This window comes from Capsicum annuum, chromosome 6, assembly GCF_002878395.1.
Source record: "Capsicum annuum cultivar UCD-10X-F1 chromosome 6, UCD10Xv1.1, whole genome shotgun sequence".
Lineage (NCBI taxonomy): Eukaryota > Viridiplantae > Streptophyta > Magnoliopsida > Solanales > Solanaceae > Capsicum > Capsicum annuum.
Genome location: NC_061116.1, coordinates 2785966 through 2791204, shown reverse-complemented (window position 1 = coordinate 2791204; position 5239 = coordinate 2785966). Strand labels below are relative to the sequence as shown.

The 5239-nt window shown below is 39.4% G+C and overlaps 1 long non-coding RNA gene and 1 pseudogene across 1 annotated transcript; one reads left to right on the top strand and one right to left on the bottom strand.

Annotated features, from left to right (window-relative positions):
- The first annotated feature begins 6 nt into the window (after positions 1–6).
- LOC124899223 lies at positions 7–3094 on the top strand. Its single transcript, XR_007056337.1, has 5 exons — positions 7–1527; positions 1877–1972; positions 2076–2226; positions 2386–2505; positions 2585–3094. It is a non-coding gene; the product is annotated as an uncharacterized LOC124899223 (long non-coding RNA).
- Positions 3095–3183: 89 nt separating this feature from the next.
- Positions 3184–4406, bottom strand: LOC124899251 (annotated as a pseudogene).
- Positions 4407–5239: the final 833 nt, after the last annotated feature.

Genomic DNA, 5239 nt, shown 5'->3' with positions numbered 1-5239 from the left:
ATTTTATGTGATGAAGGTTATAGAATTAAGTTATGACCATTTACCTCTTCAACTGAAGCCCTTCTTTCTCCACCTTGCAAGTTATCCGAAGGACACAGCAGTGGATAGAGATATTTTGAAAACGTATTGGCGTGCTGAAGGACTTGTTGAACAAACAGAGATGAAGAGTGTGGAAGAAGTGATGGAAATTTATTTGGATAATTTAATTTCTAGCAGCTTGGTAATTGCTTTCAATAAGATAGGTCGTCGCCCGACTTGCCAACTTCATGATCTTGTGCACGACTTTTGTTTGATAAAAGCAACAGAGGAAAAGTTGTTTGGCACGATAAGTTCAAGTGATCCATCTTCTCCTTCAGATTTGGTGCCACGTATAGTGACCATTGATTATGATGAGGAGAGCTTTGGGCATAACAATTTCGTGTTGTTCAGTTCAATAAAGAAAAGGCATTGTGATAAACACCTCTATTCTTTGACGATAGCTGGACACGATATGGTCGACAGTCTTTGTGATGCATGTCACATAAGAGACTTGAGGCTTCTTAGAGTGTTGCACCTGCATCCCTCTTTTATGATAGTGAAAGATTCTTTTCTGAATGAAATAGGCATATTGAATCATTTGAGGTTCTTATTAATTGGGACAAAAGTTAAATCTCTGTCTTCATCTTTCTCAAATCTGTGGAATCTAGAAACCTTGATGGTTGATAACAAAGGATCAACCTTCGTACTATTACCGAGTATTTGGGATCTTGTAAAGTTGCGAGTGATGATAAAGGATGTTTGTTCTTTCTTTGATATGGATACAGATGAATAGCGGAGGACTCAAAGTTAGAGAACGTGAGAGAATTAGGGAAACTCGTGCTTTCCTATTCAAAAGAAACCGAGGATATTTTCAAAAGGTTTCCCAATCTTCAAAAACTTTCATTTGTTCTCAAGGAATCATGGGATTATTCAACAGAGCAATATTGGTTCCCGAAATTGGATTTCCTAACTGAACTAGAATTCCTCAAAGTTGACTTTGAAAGTTCAAAAGCAAATGACAGTGGGCCCTCTTCAGCGAAAAATTGGTCATGGGATTTTCACTTCCTTTCCGATTTGAAAATATTGAAGTTGTTTGACTTTCCTCCGACATCAGATTCACTATCAACAATAGCGACACTGCCCAACATTGAAGAGTTGTTCCTTAGGAGAACAATCATCCAGAAGGAAAGAAGGAAGAATGGAACATGGGGGAGGAAGAAGCCTTTGAGAATCTCAAATATTTGGAGTTGGATGAAGTGACTCTTGCTAATTGGGAGGTTGGAGAGGAATCCTTTCCCATGATTGAGAAATTACTATTGTTGAGATGTCGTAAGCTTACAGAGATTCCGCCTAATTTTGGGGATATTGGTTCATTGAAAATTATCCAACTTGTAGAGAGCCCTCAACTTGAAGATTCAGCTCTGGAGATTAAACAATATGTTGAAGATATCACGGGAGAAGATAGGCTTCAGATCCTTGGCCCGAATAATATACCGTTATCCAAAACAGGTTCTTCTCTATTATCTTGCTTCTTAGAAACCAAATTTACGCGTGTTGTGTTTACAATGTGTTCGATGAATTCTCAACTGAACTTTTTGTGAACGCTAAGTAGAAATGAGTAGATGAGGTGATCCCGTTTCATCACAATAAGCTTTCGGTAATAAGGAAAACAAATAAAAATGGCAAGCATTTGTTGTGATGTATGCTCAAGTGTGCGGATAAGTTTCACAATTTTTTCAGAAGACTTATGACGATAATGTGTATAACATTTTGGGATAATGTTTTTCTAAATACCATTTGATGTTTGACCTTGATCAATATCTCGAAAATGACATTTTATGCATGTTTTATACATCAGATCCTGAGAACTTGAAAGGAAGGGAAGGAGAAGTTACTTTGGTAGAATGAGTAAAATGGAGGAGAAATAAAGGAGGAGGAAACAAACAACTCATCGGTACATCAACTCATCCATATTAACTGCAATACATATGTTTAATGAATTGTTATTCAAAAGTTCATAATCTGAATTATAAATAATAAAAGTTTCTTTCATTCAGTTCACATATCCTAGTAGGCGTGCTGCTGCTATGCCAGCACTGCGAGTTTGCTGCTACCAAACGCCAGCGACTTCAACTGTAAGTCTCTCTTTGAAACATACATGGGATTGCTGACTCTGATATGATGAGAAAGAAGGAAGTCAAACAGAAGGTAATTGGCAACCTCTATACCATATGCAAGTTATCTTATATCTCAGTTTTTGTACATCTTGTAAAGAAATACCATCATCACAAACAAAAGGTAATTGGCAACCTCTATACCATATGCAAGTTATTCATTGATAGATTGCAATTTGAATATCTTCTACAGGCCCACCATGTCTATCGGCCTCCTTCACTGATGAGCACGCTTCTCATGTTCTTTTGTCAAGAATCCTCAAGGCCTCCATTGTTTATTCTCGCAACTTGATTCCATTTGAATCTTTCTGGGGTAATGGAGGTTCCAGGTTAAATCGTCCTTGTTAATTCTTTTCCGATTTTGGCTTCTAACCATGTCTTCTTTTCTGCAGGTGGCACCTTTAAGTCCATTAAATATAGGATTGATGAGCTTGACGAAGAGAAGTCTGTTATCTAGCTGCTACTCAATTAGAAATGAAAGCAACTTTTACTCAGATACACATCATAGAAACTATCACCTAAGCGGGATTGCATCACAATGTCTAATGCAGGAAGGTTCAGATGGAGATGAAGAATCTATTGCTCGGAGTTATTCAAATGTGGTTTAGAGCAGCGTGGATACGCCCTAGCATCTACTTAAATCATCCAAGAGGAATCCGTTTTATGTCGAATAATACGTGGAGGAATTCTCGATATACCAGTAAAAGCAATTACGTGCATGAATGAACTTTGGAAAGGATAATTTTCGTTTTGAATTTTGTTCATTGATAGACTTTTTTTAGCAGCAAAGTGATACAGATATATTGGTTCATGCTTTTGCTTTTGTTACAATGGATTCAAATTAGTGTAGGAGTTGTTACTACAACCTCAAGTTAATACGATAGTAATCGAGTTCCTGATCACATGTTTGTAGTTATTTAGTCGACATCTTAATACATACAAAAGGGTCTGGAGAAAAGCTATTAGATTTACGTGAAGCCATCGATTACGTGAAGCCATCGATTACGCTGCAGATTTGCTGGCTGTCCAAACCGACTGTGACTGAAGTCTCGTCTTATATGGACAAACCATACATGACCAAATGTACATTACAAATACCATTTCACCAGAAGAACAAGTCACTAAAATTAAACTGATACATAATGATACAAAATAGGATACACAGTTAGACATGCCCCCTCCCACCCAAAAAATACATAGTAGTCCTTAGTGATACAGAACAACATGAAGAGTTTAAACTCATTATTTGTGACTAATTGCTGCGAAGCCACTCAAAACAAGAGTAAAATCGATGGCTCACGAGCTTCAACCCCACCATAACTAGTATTGCAATTGCACAAGGAGAAAGATCAGCACAGAACTAATACCTGAAGTCATTTCTAAGCAGAAGCCAGAGAGCAATTCCCGTTGCTATATGGAGTCGATGATGCATCTTCAGCAATAATCCAAACAAAACCAGGTGTGTCGAACCTCCTTCCTGACACAGTCCTGTATATGTAAAGTTTCTCAACGGGGCAACTTTCTGGCCTCGTATCCGAATGAGCCCTCTCGTCTATAACTTCAACATTAAGCCCTGGCAACTTCTGAGCTAGCAGCTTACATGCTTCAAAACTTACTGAACAGTTGGACATCCAAAGGGATCGCATTTGTCTCCAGCTTTGCAGCATTGGCCAACAGAGCCTCGTCGCCAAAGCGGCAGTCTCTAATCTCCAATTTACGGAGGCTCTCACAACCAGAGAGAACGTAATGGAGGCCTATATCGCTATCCCCTGCAAAAGCTAAGGAAAGCATTTCTAACTTCTTAGCATGGACCCCGATGTACTCAAACACATGATCTGTAAGAAGGCCAGAAAGAGAAAGTCGACGCAATTCCTTACAGTGTTGCACAATGGCCCCAAAACCAGTATCAAGTGGTTCAAGGGTTGAGTAATCAGGTGTTTGAGGCTCGATAATACACAAACGAAATCGGATCATATTAGGACGGTTCCTTGCAATAGTAACCAACGCGTCATTTGTCATTTGGCGGCAGAAGTATAAAACTGACTGAAGCTTAGGGCAGCCCACTGAGACAGCCACAAGACCTTGCTCTGTCAAGGATACGTTTGGTCCCGGAGCAAATGGATCGGACGGGAACACCCTAAGCTCTTGAAGTTCCTTACAAGAGTTGCCAATCTCCTCAAGACCTCTATCTTCAGCGTAATCTAGCACCTGCAATCACATCCATTCCGAGTGACATAAATCAATAATGCAAGAGATACATCCGAGCCACTGGACTTGTGGAAGCTTCCAACTCGGAGAGATAAAAAGCCAATTGCCAAAGTGTAGGAGCAAATCTTTCGTCCAGATAACAACTATGCAACATTAAGTTATTCTACATATGGTTGACCAGCAAAATTATTCCGGAATTTACTTGACATCAATCGTTTAGCTACGTTATTTCAGTATACAACCAAGCTTATCTACACTGTTTTTTCATTCTGGCGGTTATCAGAATCAGCATAACAATTAGTAATAAGTCAGGATTATTGTTCTTCTCCCGGAAACTTCTGTTTCTACAACTAAAACATGCAAATTAATACAAAAGTAAAACACAAAATAGAACATACCCACAACCGCAGTAAATTGTGACAGTGGCTGATGAGCTTGCCAAGATCGTATTTGAACGGTAGCGTAGCTTAAATTCAAAGAGGTGAGTTTGGAATGGACTGGATAAATAGTTGGAAAGTAGGCTGGCAAGGCCTCCCAAAACCCACTCAAGCCTTTTAGTTTATTGCAGCCCGAAAAAGCCTGAGATACATTTACGAAAACTTCAGAAACATCAGCCTGTGTGTCGGCAGGTAAGATCCCGTACCAAATTCAACCAACTATGAAGCATGACGAAGTAGCTTTGCAAGTTTCTCGATGGACACAGCATGATTGAGCCGAAGAGTCCTCAAATGAGGGGAGCGAGCAACTAGACGCTCCAAAGCTGAGAAGCTGACCTCCGAAACCAAACAAGCAATGTTAAGTAAAACGAGCGATGTGCAGCTATCAGGGAAATGACTAAG